Below are 16,829 nucleotides of genomic sequence, written 5' to 3'. Positions count from 1 at the left end.
TGTTCCCAGAAGATTAGATCCTTGAAGAGCGTCTCATTGCATCGCCATTTGGAGCTCTTCCGGGGTAGAGCCATCTGGTCGAGGGTGACCATATCGTGATCCGACCACGTAACAGGTGATATGTTAAATTCTGTCGTTGCTGCAGTGAGTGCCGGGGTTAAATATACATAGTCCATTCTGGAGCATGTGGAGTAGAGTAGAAGGTGAAGCCTGTTCAGTTCGGATTTGTGTCAACATGCATCTGTAAGATTGTAGGTGTCCATGTCTGCAATCCGTGCGTGTCCAGCGCCCGATGGGAGGGGTGTGGGCGGATTGCCTGCTTGCCTGTCTACATCTGGGTCCATCCATGTATTGAGATCGCCTCCTAGGATCACTTCCCCTTCCGCCTCATTCATTACCTTGGGGATTGTTTGTTTTGGGTTCCCGGGTCTGTCCAGTGTTGGGTGCATAAACGTATGCGAGTGCAATGATGGCGTCCCATATCTTGCCAATCAATCCAAGTGCTCTGCCGCTCACGTCTGACCAGGACCTTAGGAGCTCAAATCGGATTGATTTGTTGACCAGAATGCCAACTCCATCTTTCTTTAGGGGGCTAGAGCCCCAGTATTGCGCGCAGAGTCTGGCGTACAGCACCTTCCGTTCTTCGCCTTTGCTGTATCGACTTTCTTGTAAGAAGAGTACATTCAGATTCGCTCTTAAATTCTCGGGCTACTAGCGACCTTTTGGTGGGGGAATTGAGCCCCTTGACATTGAGTGTGCCAATTTTAAGAGTGCCATGCCTGTCACCTGATTTGTCATGACCGTTGATCAGTAGGGAGTGAAACACGTCACATCGTCTTTCATGGAGTCGCCGCCATGGAAGCATTCAAATGAGTGTTTCGAGGCTTGCAAGGCCTCGGGATTTTGTATACCCTCCCCCCCTCTTTTTGGGTATTAAGGGTAATACCCATTGTTCTCAGTTCTACATTTTTGCCCACCATTTTCCTCATGAGGAACTGAGTTTTTGTTTGATGGAGTTGGACCAGGTGCGCACAGCTGGTCTACAGTCGGACCGCCCGTGAGGGTTGTAGCCACGCGACCCCTTTCACATGTATCAACATTTTGAGCCCCCCCCAATTCTTGAGAATTAACTTAAATTTCAACTTAACAAGCAACAACTGTTATTATGTAATGGAAATAGTAACGATACATGCAGTGTCCAGATTCACTGTTTGCCTGTCGGTCATGCGTTATTCCTCTCTGGACAGCTCGTCGTGGGTCAGATCTGGTGGATGTGTAGTGCCGTACTTTCGTATTGTTGGGTCGTCTGTATTTCCTGGCTCCTGACTTTTTTCCTTTTTGGGGCCTGAGGGGGGGTGTTGGTTCACTGTGATCCTTCTCGTGGGGCAGTGCCAAGGAGATCCGCAATACAATCTCGTATTTCGTCTTCAGAGCGGAGAATTATCTTCCTGCTTCGGTGCTCAAACGTGAGGGAGAAGGGGTATCCCCATCTGTATCTTGTGCCTTGATCTTTGAGTCATTTTGTTAGGGGGCTGCAGAGACGTCTCAGGGCCAGGGTGAGAGGATAAGTCCTGGAAGATGGTTATTTGGGCTCCCCCGATAGTGAGGGTGTCAGCTGACCTGGCCATCGTGAGAACCCTTGCTCTATCTTGGTATCTATGAAATCTGGCCAGGACAGATCTCGGACCTCCTGGCGGACCCCCAGCTCTATGTATCCTTTCTATTGTGGGTTCGTCAATGTTTTCATCTGCGACTAGGATCCTGATGATGTCATATGTAGTTTGCTTGAGGCTCTCTTCAGTTTCGCCTTCTCGTTCTAGGATTCCGAAAAATCGCAGGTTGTTACGCTTTTCTCTATTTTCTAAATCAATCTTCAAACGGATGTCTTCCTCCCTTTTCTCTATAGTGCGCATTCTGAGGTCCAGTTGGGTTTCTAGTGTGTATCGAGGCTTGATTATTCTCTACACCCTCTAATCTCTCCTTGATATTATCCACCCTCTCGGTCATCTTGTCAATTTTGCCACCTAAATTAGCCCCCATATTTCTGATTTCTCTCAAGAGGGCGGCTATGTTTCCCTTGGTGGCTGCCGCTCCCCTCTGAGGGCTCCATCGACATTTTGGACTTGATGACTGGATCGTAATGCAGTGGGGTGTAGGCGTATCTAGCAAGCTTGCTTCCGGTGCTCATGTGATGTGTGGGTGCGAGGAGGCACACGCCCCTGGAGTAGGGGCCCTACCCTCTGTACCGGTGCTTTAAACTAGTCCCGAAGTGGGTTAAGGAGCAGTGTCCACGGTGCCCTGAGGATCAGGGGCGTTGTGTTATGAGGCACACGCCCTGGGATCAGGGGCCTTACCCTCCGTTTACAGCACCCTCTATTTGCGTTGACTCCAGTCCTTGGTTCTGCTGCGGTGTCCGGGGCGCTCCAATGCTATTGCAGGTTGATGTGCAGACCTTGGTAGAGGTGCGTGAAAGCGGGCTCGGGGGTGGAGGGCTTGGGCCCTAGTGGAGGTTCAGGGGGAGCCTACAGAGGAGGGCACACGCCCCATCAGTGGGGGCCCAACCCTCTGTGCTGTCTTCGATGCGGGGGAGAGTTGTCTGCCTTGGTTGCTGGAGTCTTGCTAAGAGGGTTCAACCAAAGTGGTATGTGTGGTGCCCCCAGTGTGGGTAATGTGCCCAGGGGCACCAGATATTACGCACTTAGTCGGGGGGTGAAGTTCGTGCCCCACCTAACGGATGCAGCGTGGTGGGCCTGGGGTGTCGCAATGTACATCTGTGGTGGAGATCCGTATATGCAGCCGTTTGATGCCGTTCCCGCCCCGTAGACCGCAGGGCTGTGACAGCGGGGTTCCACAGGGGTCTCTTGGTGGAGGAAGGCAAGGGCCAGGTAGCGCCGGGGTGCGCGGCAGGCCGCTGGGCACCAGGCCCGCGCAATCCGCGTTGTCTACTGGCTAGGGCGGTGGAGGGGGTTAGGGGAAGAGTCCCACCCTCGCGGGTGGATCAGTGCTGCTCGGGCCTGAATTCGGGGTCGGGAGCGCCTCTGAACTACGGAGCACAGGGTTTGCAGGAGAGCCCTGTGTGTTACGGGAGGGAGGAGGGCACTCACCCACTTCGTTGGTGTGCTCTGCTCATTGCCACGTCTGAGGCTGCTGCCGCCGTGTATGTCCCAGCGCGGAGAGAGCAGACCCCGCCTTGCGCTCTGGGTCCTCTCGATCTGGGATACAGGGGGTTGGGGGGAACCGCACGGTATGATGACTCTGTGGGGGGATAGTAGGCGGGGGTCAGCAGTCACAGGCTTCCGCTGGCCACGGTCCTCGGTCGAGGTGCTGTTCTGAGGGCTCGGGGCGGGGGGGGTATGGAGGCACGGGTCGGGATACTTTTCTGGGGGTAGACTGGTCCGATCTTCTCCGGGTTTTCACCCGATAGATGGGGGCCAGGTTCGTACAGCTCAGGCCGTCGTTGTGCGGGTGGAGAGGGGTCAAATGTGGGAGCTCAGGGCACTTCTGAGGTCTGTGGATCGAGGATCCACATCTGTGCGCCCCCAGGCGGCCAGTTAAAGATAATTTTTTAATACACATACACTGCCAACCAGCAGTGCATGTACAATAGCCCATTGTAGCCTAGGAGCCATTCAATTGTGTAGTCCCTCCACCTCACTTTGGTCCTTTATGGCCCCAACCAATGAGGTGGCAGGGCTTAAGCTCCGCACCCGGCAGCCATCTTCAGATTTTTCACTGCAGTTTAACAGACACCAGGAATCCTCAAGCTCTGAGCTTTTCAAACCTTTTCTACTTTTGTGTGGAATATATTTTTTCCAAATATATTCCATTTTGTTCCCCTTAGGGGCTTTGTTCTCAATGAAACTTGGAGACAAAAACGTATTGTTTTGCCTCAATCGTCGTGTGAACTTCCTCTTCAGTAATGGCTGCACCTCAGGCTGTCAAGAAGCCTTCCCTGTTCAGGGACTGCACGAGGTGCAACAAGAAATTGGTTTACATGAAAGACCCCCACAAACACTGCATTTATTGTCTGTACCCACATGACCTTCAAAAATGCGATATTTGTAAGACATTTTCCACCAAAACCCTTCAGGACAGGCATAGAAGTCTCCTTTTACACCTGGAAGCCAGGGATCAATCTTTGGGCGAAGAGTCTGTCAGGACAACTCCTGTCCAATCCAGCGTTCCATCTGAGAGGCAAACTTAAGAGGAGATCCTCTTTAGTGGAAAGGACCTCCTCTCCCATGGCCAAGAGTAAGAGGAAGCTGGCATTGATACCTTTTCTGCCTCCGATGGACTCAAGCCAGAAAGTCATTCATCAGCAAAATCTGCCTCCAGAGGTAAGGAGGAGTTTGTGAAAAACAGGGGGGGTGCAGTCAACGGGGAAGCCGTTCACGAGCGAAGGGAAAGGTAAAGGCCCGTCATCGGCCAAACCATCGATGAAACCATAGTCGACGATCACGCATAAGACTTTGCAAGATCGTCATCGGACTGATCATCCACGAGGCACTTGTCGACTAGCAAAACACACCAATCGTCTACGAGACATTCGTCCATGACGCCCTCGTCCATGGAGCACAGACTGCATTCATTGACGGGGTCTAAATATCAGTCATCGGGGAAATCCCGTTCGTCGACGGGATCCAAAACACATCCGTCCATGGAACCACCGTCCACGGGACGCTCTTCAGCGAAGATGGCATCGCCCACAACACCTTCGGCAACACCGCAAGTTCCTGCAGCTACGGTGGAATTGGAGTCGGAGGCGCCTTCCATGCATACACCTGTCGTTGAAGACTAGTTTCTTGAGAGCACTGAGGCTGAGCCACTAGTACAGTAAGTTTCACCTTTGGGGGAAATGGCAGAACTTCCTGATGTAATTATCCAAGAATAATTTTCAGACACAGAAGTGGTGGAATAGAGACCCGGTCCCTGCCCGAAACAGCACAGTCCGCCTTGGCAACCGTCCACGGAAAGGGCTGAACATCCTCATGACCCGATATGTTATCCGTACAGAGGATTGTAGAGGAATTGTACAGACCGCAAAGGGAGAAAGGAGCTCCGACTGATCCCATAGAATCGGATCCCTTTCGGGGAGACTCATCTCCAATTCCAGGCACGTTTGGAAGGTCTCCTCACAGAAGTAGACCTCAAACGGACAAGATCACCGGAACCTGCTCGAAGACCTAGGAGCAGCACCCACAGTGCTTCACCGACAAGAGTCCGATCACCACAGTCATTACATAGACCTCGGTCTCCGGATGTGGATACAACTATGGTACCGTCTATTTTGGTATCAGATTGGCAGGAGGATCCTTTTAGAGAATTCTCTGACCCAGGAGGAGGAGAAATAACGCAGGAGCCTGACGCAACCAGTGAGTGGGATGACTATGTAGTCGAAGCCCAGAAGGAGAGATTCACCAGGCGAGGCCTCACCGCCGGATGATCTGGTTTCTTTACACACCATAATAGGCAAAGCTGTAGAATTGTTTAAAATTCAAGTTTCTTCGGAAGAAAGGAAATTGGTGCCCAATGAGCACAGGGACAAACGCAGGAGAACTGTGACCACCATCCCTCTCCTCAATACCATCGGAGTCCAGATCCAAGATCCTATCTACGCCCTTATCTACTCCCTTATCTACTCCGGCTCTGGTGTCCAGACCAGAGAAGAAATATAAAGCTCCATAATCCGCACCACTTTGTTTGAGGGGTCATACAAAACCGGACTCGGTTATCACAGTGGCGGCAAGAAAGAAACTAGCCAATCCTGCCTCACCCTTGTCGGCACCACCGGACAAAGACGGGTGTAAACTTGAAACCATGGGCAGGAAAGTATCATACTCTGCATCGCTTACCATTAGAGCGGGTAATGCGCTGGCCATGACCGCAAGGTTCGATCGCGAGCTTTGGCTCTGCATGTCCAAATGGGGAAAGCTGCTACCACCAGAGCTCCAGGAAGAGGCTAGGACAATCGCTGATGGTGAAGCAACATCAGATCATATGATCGCTGCAGCGGTTGATGTGGCCGAATCAGGCTTCAGACCGATGGCGCACGGCACTTCTACTTAGAAGACAGGCCTGGATGAAGGCTACTAATTTTAGGCCTGAAGTTAAAGCACAAATACTAGACATGCCCTTTGATGGACAAGATCTCTTTGGAAAGAAGATAGATGACCATCTGAAGGGAATCAAAGCAGACACAGCCCGAGCCATCAGTTCTTTGAAGGACAAAAATAAGGATCATTGTACTTTTCGTCCATTCAGAGGCTCGTCTTCCAAGTTCAAAGTATACGGTCGTGCCTCGTATGGGCAGAAAGTACAAAGCGGCACGTTCCAAGATAAGATCCACCCATAGAGGCAGGTGTGGCTTTGCCCAAGGGAAGTCACAAGGCAAGCAAATCTGACCATCAAACACTTTCCCCTCAATGCCACAACCCGGTGGGGGTGGGGGGGGGGGGGGTAAGCCAGTTTTTCCAGAGCTGGCAGTCAATTACATCTGACAAATGGGTGTTGTAGGTGATCCGAAAGTGTCACACCTTAGAATTTCGAGACCAACTTCCTTCCCTGCCTCCAACTTCGCGCAGGGTGCATATGTTACGGCAAGTCATGTCAGAGGTACAAAAACTACTCCAGAAGGCAGTGGTAGTATCAGTGCCGTACACTCAAGAGGGGAAAGGGTTTTTACTTTTTCTTCCTCGTCAGAAAGAAAAACCGGTCAATGGAGGCCCATCTTAGACCTGAGGGCACTCGACAAATTCATCAAACGCATAACATCCAAGATGGTGGCTTTACAAGGGGTGCTACCTTGGTGAAACGAGCACGACTTCTTGGCCACTTTAGACTTGGAGGACGCATACTTCCATGTGCCGATCCATCCAGCAAAGAGACAGTTCCTCAGCTTCACGGTGGGAGAGCTTCATTTTCAGTTTGGAGTGCTCCCATTCTGGCTAAAATCGGCACCGAGAGTTTTCACAAAATCCTTGGCGCCTGTAGCTGCAAGTCTCAGGAGGGCAGGAACGGATTTCTTTCCTTATCTGGACGATTGGCTGATAAAGGCAAGTTCCGCCGCAAGGGTTCGCGCAGCAGTGTCAAGGACTATCGACCTCCTAAAAGAGTTAGGTTTTTCCATAAACAACACAAAGTCCTGCCCCGTTCCCAGCAAAACAGCTCTCTTCCTGGGAGCCAAGCTCGATACCAGCATTCCCAGGGCGAGGCCATCCACGGAGGGTAGCAGCAATTCTGCGCTCAACATCGAGCTTCCTGAAGAAAGACAACATCTGTACGCTCTTACAAATCTCTTCTGGGCGTGCCATCGTGCATATTCCTCATACCAAACTGCAGGCTACGCATGAGACCGGTTCAGGAGGCCCTGGACCACCAATGGAAACAAGCTCTCGGACGCTGGGAGGACATCGTCCAGATTCCATCAACTTTGCACAAAGCTATTCGATGGTGGAATATCCCGGGAAATCTTGTGCAGGCGATGCCATTCCAAGCATCGACATCAACCCTTCTGCTGAGGACGGACGCTTCCTTCTCAGGCTGGGGTGCTAATCTTGCGAACCGCCAAACCAAGGGCACTTGGTTGGCACGAATCCCAACATCACATTGTGTTAGAGCTCAGAGCCATAAGGTTGGCGTTGAAAGCCTTCCTACCAGTGATAGCTGGCCAAGTACTTACAGTCCAGACAGAAGACACGACCTCCATGCACTCCACAAACAGGGAGACACGAGGTCAGAAATCCCATCACAGGAAGCCCAGCAGCTATGGGCATGGGCCTTACACCTTAAAGTGCAAATCAAGGCAGAGCATCTCCCAGGAGTGGACAATGTCCTAGCGGACAGACTAAGCAGGGAATACATGTCGTCCCACAAGTGGGAACTGGACGAAAAGGAAACCCAAAAGATTTTTGCCTTATGGGGCCAACCGCATATCGACCTTTTTGCCACCAGGAACAACAAAGTGCAAGAGGTTTGCCTCGAGATACCCAGAGTACCAATCACTGGGAGACGCGTTCTGAGTGAATTGGATGGGGAAGTTCCTCTATGCTTTTCCTCCCATTCCCCTCATGGCGGGCGTTCTTCGCAGGGTGAAAGAACAGGATTGTTCTATGATCCTAATCGCACCGGATTGGGCGCGGCAAGTCTGGTACTCTAGTCTGAAGCATCTATCCCGTCGGCCCTAGATTCGCCTCGAGATGCATCCATATCTGTTGCAACAGAACCGCAACGTCCCCCACCACGACCCGTGGAGCCTATCTCTCAAGGTATGCTTCCTGAGCAGCACAAACTGATGAACCTGAACCTACCATCAGAATGCTGGGATATCAGGGCCGCAAAAGCCCCTTTGACACAAGTTACCTACACCAGGAAATGGACCCATTTCTCCAAATGGTGCGAGAACTCTGCAATCTATCCTCTCACGGTCTCGGTTGATCAGGTGCTGCCCTACTTGTTGTACCTAGCTAAGTCGGGGCTCTCATTCCCCTCCATCAAGGTCAATCTGTCAGCCATAGCGGCGTACACGACAACCCCGGGGATTCAATCCTTGCCTTCTTTACCGGCGGTTAAAGTCTTCCTGAAAGGGCTGATGTGTACTTATCTTCCTACGCCTTCACCAGTTCGAAGCTGGAGCCTCAACACTGTCTTGACAGCCCTCGTGCAACCTCCCTTCGAACCCATACACAGGTGCGAAGTAAAATTCTTGTCCTGGAAAACAGCATTTCTGATAACCATCACATCCGCCAGAAGGATCAGTGAGTTAAAAGCTTTGTCTTCTGAGCCTCCGTTTTACTTTGTTCCAGAAGGATGCGTCATCTTAAGGCCACATCCTAAGTTCCTTCACAAGGTGCTTTCGGAGATGACACTCACTGAGCGCATTGTGTTGCCAACCTTTTTCCAGAATGACGCATCTGAAGCGGAAAGAACATTATTCTCTAGACGTTTCTAGAGTATCGAAGTTTTATTTACAGAGAACCAAGGAGTTCTGCTCCTCAGACCAACTGTTCATTGCATTCTCTGGCCGAACCAAAGGTCAACATATCTCTAAACAAAGTCTGGCACGCTGGGTATTGTCTTGCATCACCCACTGCCATCAGCTTAAAGGCGACCCTCCATTTAGACCGCCATCTGCACATTCCACCAGAGGAAGGGGGGCGGCGTCAACAGCATTCCGTGCAGGGGTACCCTTGAACGTATGCAGAGTCGCCATGTGGAGCACTCTTGGCGAAACACTGCTGCCTGGCTGAAGACTCCAACAAAGGCACTGCAGTTGGACAGGCAGTGCTCCGCCATCTCTTTGCATAAGGTAGAACCAGCCTCCTTTCCCGAGGTATGTAACTGTTGTGTTGCTGCATGGTAAAGGTTTGATCAGAAATGTTTTTTCTGTATTTATGCATATATGTAAGGATGGTGGCATGCTTAACTGCTTGGTATTCTATTCAAGCATCTGAATCTGTGAAAGATCCAATGCTGGAGAAGTCTTAGTTACCTGTAGCTGTATTTCGAGGGGATTGGTTCCTCCGACGTATTCCATATCTATGACGGGTAATCACCACAGCTTCGGAACATTTTCGGCGTCGATACGCTGTCCTCTAGGGCGTCCGTCGAGCCGACGTCACCAGGACGCACGACACCCGTAGCCTCAGTTACTTTTTTTTCCGCGAACGTGTCCGCTTCGGAGATCTCGGTGCGCCTCGGTTCTTCTGAGTTGTTCTATCGGTTCTTTGAACCCGTTTGTTTAAAGATTTCCATGATGTCTTCGTCTTCTACCCCGTGGCCGGGTTTCAAGAAGTGTCAGGACTGCGGTTCCAAGATGTCGCTGACGGACCCGCACGATGCCTGCCTCTGGTACCTCAGTGAGGACCACGCCACGGACAATTGTGACGAGTGCCGGTCGTTGACGATGAAGGCCTTGTGGGAGCATAAGAAGCTTTCTGTCGGTAGGGTGTCCAAGTCCCGAAAGTCAAAATCCACTGGGCTTTCGACCGACTATTCGAGGGGCGACTCCGCATCGTCGGCGTAAATCCAGGGGGTCTTGGTCCCAGAGTGGGTCCCGCCATTCCTCTGCCTCTTTGAGGCACTCATGGAAGTGCCGTCCCCGGTCTCCTTCCTCGTCCGAGGACTCCACACGTCGGCGGGTTGTCCCAACCAGCATTCCTCTCCTGCGGAACGGGATTCATTTTGTAAGGAGATGATGGCGATTTTTCAGTTGCAGGGCTCCGTTCCGTCCGTGCCATCGAAAGACACCGGCAGGGAACGTGCTAGAGCTACCGTTAGCATGCCTTCGGGCTTGAGCAGTCGGCGCGATCACCGGGCACCTTCGAGGTCCCGGTCGTACAAGGTGGATCGCTCTAGCCATGCCCGCTCCTAGACCCGATCCTCGCTGCCATTGAGACCGTCGGAGCCTTTGAGGTCTTCGAAGAAGACTTCGGCGCCGAGACCGTCTATGGACTCTCCCGAGGCTTCGCGTCCGTGGAAGCCTTCGGTGCAGAGGCTGTCGAAGGACACGCTCAGAGTTCTGCCCTCAAGGCCTGTGTCGAAGCCATCGGCGCCACACTCTACGTCGACGCCTTTCGAGAATGCTTTATCGGAGGTGCCCCGGAGACCGGTTGAAACCCTGAGGAAGGCTCTGGCCAAGTCAAAGAACGTGGTTGTGCCCTCATCCAGGGATTTATTCCAGCCTCTTGATTATATTTCTGAGGTGGATGAAGGGTCTGAGGAAGGTTTGGTTCCTGATGAGGTTCCTGACGGCCTCTTATCTGGTCATAGCCAGTTGGAAGACCTGCATCAGTCTTTGCACGACGCCAGTGGTCTGGATACCTCTCCGGAGGTGGAGTTCGGTAGGCCTGAGCCTGGCATGCACGCTGAGTCTTTGTACCAGCAGCTCATGTCGAGGGTGACGGAATACTTGGGGTGGTCTGCGCCACCAGTGGATTTTCTGCAGGATGACCTGACTGATATCTTGGACCAAGTTCCAACTGACCCGGTTCTGCCATTCCATATGGCCTTGGAAAGAAGGGTGGCAGCGGCTTGGATTGCTCCAGAGAATCTCCCGGCAGTGGGCAAGTCTTTGCCGAAAAAATACCATCCAACCAGTCACAACCCCTGCTACTTGACCACACACCCCACTCCGGAGAGTTTGGTGGTGCAGGTGGCTATGGCCCCAGTAAAGCAGGCGTTGTATCCTACCATCCCTCCTGATCACGACAATCCACCAGGGAATCTCTCTATGAAGAGTCGGATCCGCTCCTTGCGCAGGAAATCAAATCCCTGCTGGAGAAAGGCGCCATATAGCATGTGCCTGTAGTGGAGAGGAACAAGGGATGGTATTCCCCTTATTTTTTCATTTCAAAGAAAGACTGGGGATTGAGACCCATCAGGAGCTTGCGTGGTTTGAACAAGCTCCTCAGGAAGGACAAGTTCAAGATGGGTACTCTCTCGTCCTCCAGGCCCTGCAACTTCAGTTCTGGTTGGTGTCTCGACCTCAAGGACGATTACTTTCCTGTGCCGATTCATCCCAAGCACAAGTACCTGAGGTTCGCGGTTGGCGACTTGCACTTTCAGTTTCGGGTCCTGCCGTTTGGATTGACCTCTGCCCCGAGGGTTTTCACCAAGCTCATGGAGGTGGTGGCAGCGTATCTCAGGAAAGGGGGATTCAAGTCTACCCCTACCTGGATGATTGGTTGATCAGGGCGCGCTCTCCCGAGCAAGTCCTGGATCCTCTGTACTTCACCTGCCACTCCCTTCACAGGCTGGGCTTCTCCCTCAACTTAAAGAAGTCCCACTTGACGCCAACCCAGAGGCTCCAATACATCGGAGCAGGGCTCGATACATCCCTGGGGCAGTGTTTTCCACCTCAGGTGGGGGCTCATCACATGCTGCAGATGGTGCACAAGTTTGAACATGGCCAGAGTCTCCCGGCGTACAAGTTCTTGAGGTTGCTAGGCCTCATGGCATCCTGCATTCTTCTGGTGCCAGAGGCCAGGCTGCGGATGAGATCTCTGTAGTGGGCTCTCAAGATGCACTGGTCACAATCCTCCGGCAGAATGTCAGATCCCATTCAGGTGCCGCCCTTGGTCGCCCAGGATATTCTGTGGTGGGCCGTCAAAGGCAACCTGATGAAGGGGGCTCCATTTTGGCTACCCTGGCTGGAGGTGACTATCGTGACAATGCATCCCTCACGGGATGGGGAGCTCATGCCAACGAGTTGACAGGCAGTGGTCGTTTGTCTCTGTCGGAGTCCAGACTCCATATCAATCTGTTGGAGCTGAGGGCTGTCAGGCTTGCCCTGAAGGCTTTTCTGCCGACTGTGCGAGGGAAGAATGTCCTGATTCTGACGGACAACACGGTAGCCATGCACTACCTCAACAAAATGGGGGAGGGGTGGGGGGGTCACTTCCTCTGTGCAGAGAGGCGGTGCAGCTCTGGTTCTGGGCCATTCAGCAGGAAATGTCCATCTTGGTAGTTCATCTGGGTGGAGACAAACATCTCTTCACCACCAGTGTCGACCGGAAGTGCAAAAGGTTCTGCTCGCTGGAATTTCCTCCAAGAGGAGCCTTAGGGGAAGCGTTGGTGGTGGAGTGGTCCTTCCCGCTGCTGTACGCGTTTCCTCCAGTCCCCGTCATTCCGCAAGTGCTACGAAGGTTACGGAGGTTTGGTTCCCGGATGATCCTCATTGCTCCGGAATGGGCCCGGAGAACGTGGTACCCGGACCTTCTCAACTTGTCCATCTTTCTCCATGCCGTCTTCCCTACTGAGACTATCTGCTCTCACGGGAGTGGGGGGGGGGGTCAGATCCCTCATCCTTGACGCTTGGCTTCTGAAAGGTTGAGGTATAAGGATTGGGACTGCCCGAAGACGTGATGGAGGTGTTGCTTTCGGCCAGACGGCCTGCAACAAAGTCCCTGTACCGTTGTCGTTGGAGAAAGTTCTGCGACTGGTGCAGGGTTCAGAATGTGGATCCTTTTTTCATGTGACCTTCCTGTGGTTCTGTCCTTTTTACTTTCCTTAGCCCACAAAAGCCTGCAAGTGGGTACCATTAAAGGTTACCTGGTGGCGCTGTCCATATTTAAGCGCTCGTCTGAGGAGTGTTCTTATTTTAAAATTCCTTTAATTTCTCAGTTTCTGAAAGAGCTCACCAATGTGTTTCTACCGTCCCCTTTCCAGGTGCCCGGTTGGGATTTGAACCTGGTTCTAAAATTCCTCATGGGTGCTCCATTTGAGCCTTTACATTCTTGTCCTTTAAGACAGTTGACCCTTAAAACTGTATTTTTAGTTGCGGTTACTTCCGCTCGCAGAGTGAGTTAGTTGCAGGCACTTTCTGTTAAGACACCCTTCAGTGTTTCATAATGACAGGGTTGTCCTTGGGGTTCGTCCTTCCTTTCTTCCAAAAGTTGTGTCGGAATTTCATTTAAGCCAGAAGGTCATTCTTCCGGCGTTCTATCCGACTCTGCATCCTGGTAAGGAGGAGAGGCTCCATAGGTTGGATCCTAGGAGAGCTTTAAGTTTCTACATTTCACGCATGTTCCGGGTCACAGTGGACAATCGGCTCTTTATTGGATACGCTGGAAGGCGTTTGGGACAAGCTGTTACTAAGCAGATTTTGTCTAGATGGATTATCTTGGCAATTTCTGAATGTTACCGCTTGGCGGGTAAATACCTTCCGGTAGGCTTACGGGCCCATTCTACTAGGGTTATGGCTGCCTCTACTGCTCTGCAGGCGTGTGTTCCCATTAACTTTTGTGAAGCAGCCACATGGGCTTCGGTCCATACTTTTGTAAGATACTACTCCCTAGATTCTATCCCTGGGCAGGATCTGGCCTTTGGCAAGGCAGTCCTTTATTCTGCAATTTAATTCTAAATTTCTAAATTCTTTTCCCTCCTCCATACGTTGGTACTGCTTTGGGAGTCTGTCATAGATATGGAATACATCGGAGGAAACATCCCCTCGAAGAACAAGTTACTTTCTTTCCTGGTAACATTCTTTCGATGGGATGTTCCGACTACTTATTCCATATCGTACCCTTCCAGCCTGCCCCGCTACAGAATTTCTTATGCGATAGCAGCTTACGTTTCCGCAAGGCTTTTGTCAGGACTGGCTGGGTTAGTTGTGCTTTCAGAGCTGGTTGGGTTAGTAACAGGAAGAGTTTGTACATAGAATTAACATTGTGCTTGCCCAAGTCAAGATGGAGCGAAAGAAACTGGAACAATGATATGTTTGGTTTGCCTGATTGGTGGAAAGGACGATGGGTTTGATTCTTGGGAGGTGAGCAAGATTCTAAACTGCCTTTCATCCATAGAAATTCAGTGGCTGGTTGTACATTAGTTAAGCTCCTTAAGTAAGGCCTTTTCAGAGCTCAGAAAATCTACCAAAGAAGTAAGTATCGTTGGCTGATCCAGTTTGAACAAGAAGACATCAGGTGGGATCGTTCTTTTAAAGATTTTAAGAATGTCCGTGAACTTTCATTTTCCTTTACAAGAAAACTTGGAGTTAACAAGTTTCAAAATTATTTGAGTAAAGAGACATTTACAGTTAAAATTATTATAAGGAAAACAAGCTTGAAGATTGTGCGTAGAAGTTTAAAGTTAAGTAACTGCGTGTAATGTTCTTCAAGACTGTTTAATGTGTGCGCGAGCTCGCAAGTCGTCGTTTACGTGTTCTTTTTGAAAGCGCGTGTTGGTTTGCGATAGAGTGCGTGCCCAAATGAAATGCGCGAGTGAATTTTAGCGCGTGTACATTTTTAACGTGAAAGACGTCTCATGAGAAAGCGCGTGTTGGTTTGCGATAGAGCGCAAGTCCATTTTGATTAAGCGCAAGTTGTTTTTAACGTGTGAACTATTTTACGTGAATTGCGTTTCGTTTATCCGCGTGAGTTCGGTAGCGATAGAGCGCGTGTCCATTTTAACTAGCGCGTGCTATTTTTATCACGTTTACGTATTTTTTCACACGCGCGGGTTGGAAAAGAATCGCGTGTGTATTTTAAACGCGAGGACAATTCTTCACGTCTTCTGATTTCACGTGTTTAACGCACACGCTTATCAAGAAAGAAACTATATGTTCTTAGTGTAAATAAGGAAACAAGTCACACGCAGAAGGAAAGCAGTATTCCAGAAAGTTAAAGAATATTTATTTAATGTAATTTATGCAAATGGAATTCAATACTTCAGAGAAAGACTGCATTTTATAAAAGCATTGAAAACTACATAGAGTTAAAAACTTTGAAGCAAGAAGAATATCTAGTTCTGAAAGGTGTTTGCAAGGGCCATCACTTTAGGATTCTAAAGAGACTTGAGTGGCTTGAACTATATGCACTACACAAGATATTATTTACAAGATATTCCACACAGTGTACTAGCCTATAAGTCTTTTACTGAGGTTTAAGAGGTGAAGAGTTCAGAGTTTATTTAGAATAATTTTAGAAAAGAAGTTTATCTTATCATATAAGTAGCCAGGTGTATTTGTTTACCACAGATACCAGAGCCTACCAGATGGTTGCAGGGCTGCAGTGTCTCCGTTATTTTCTCCAAATTCCCCTTTCCCTTTCTTGGGGTTTTCAGCTCAGTTTATATTTAAGGGTTGAGGGGTGAACTCCTGGTGAGGGTCTGTGGGGCCAGCATCAGCTCCTGTGGAATTCAGTCAAGCCGGACCCTGACAGCTTTCTGTGGTCATACTGGCAGAAGATTGGTGCCACACGTTCTGGGGAAAAAACTACAACTGAGGCTATGGGCGTTGTGCATCCTACCTAACATCTGGTGACGTCGGCTCGACGGAGGCCCTCTAGGACAACGTATCGACGTCGTCAACGCAGGAAGCAGACGCCGAAAATTTTCCAAAGCAGCACAGCTGTGCTGATTACCTGTCATAGATATGGAATACGTCGTCGGAACATCCCATCGAAAGAACGTTACCAGGTAAGAAAGCAACTTCTCCAGCATTGGTATTTTTCATAGATTCACATGCGCCCACCCGCCTCCCCTGAGAGGCTGCTCCTATGCTCTGCATACATCATACTGTAGACTCTACGGTTCAAAATCTGAAGATGGCTGCTGGGGCGGAGCTTAAGCCCTGCCACCTCATTGGTTGGGGCTATAAAGGACCAAAGTGAGGTGGAGGGACTACACAATAGAATGGCTCATAGGCTACAATGGGCTATGTACATGCACATGCACTGCTGGTTGGCAGTTTATGTATATTGAATATTTTCTTAATAATTTATCACCGAGGATTCCCAGTCTGACAGGGAATATTCAAGCATGTTAATCTATGAAAGATAACAATGCTGGAGAAATAGTTACAGGTAAGTAACTAATAAACTAATACTTATGCTCGAGCGTAAAGCTAATCCTCTGATTTCACAAATTAAATTGATTTACAGAAAATATTGTAAATGTTCTATGCTCACCTTAATCGATTCCTATATCCTGAAAGGCGAAGCTGTAATTTTGTATGGATTTGATCTGTCTTGCTTGCATTGATCCTATTCTTAATCAACTTCATGGTCGCATATGGAAACTGGTTCTTAGATTAGTGTAATCGTTGCCCATTTCTATCCTGTCCCACGAATTTTGGATTTCAACCCTTTCTGCCAGATATAAGTGGAGACTTCTCAATCATGCAAAAATGCTCACACCGCCATCCAATTCACTATATGAAGATCTTGCCGTGATGCTAAAGGAAGGCAATCCAGCTTCTATCTCGCTGTACAAGCATAAAACGAAAAACGTATTGAATTCAATTGATTCCAATACTCATGTCTTGTGTGTAAGACCTTCATATGTTAAAAAAATTATACCAATTTGATTGGTGTACTATTGAAACCTGAAGCACATAC

At 50.0% G+C, this 16,829-nt stretch overlaps 1 protein-coding gene across 4 annotated transcripts in view; it reads left to right on the top strand.

Annotated features, from left to right (window-relative positions):
- S100PBP (S100P binding protein) overlaps window positions 1–16,829 on the top strand; it is a 412,424-nt gene that overhangs the window by 360,091 nt on the left and 35,504 nt on the right. The window lies entirely within an intron of this gene.

The sequence above is a fragment of the Ambystoma mexicanum genome, chromosome 11 (genome assembly GCF_040938575.1).
Source record: "Ambystoma mexicanum isolate Mex_15411 chromosome 11, UKY_AmexF1_1, whole genome shotgun sequence".
NCBI lineage: Eukaryota > Metazoa > Chordata > Amphibia > Caudata > Ambystomatidae > Ambystoma > Ambystoma mexicanum.
This window is presented reverse-complemented; position numbering and strand designations above follow the sequence as displayed.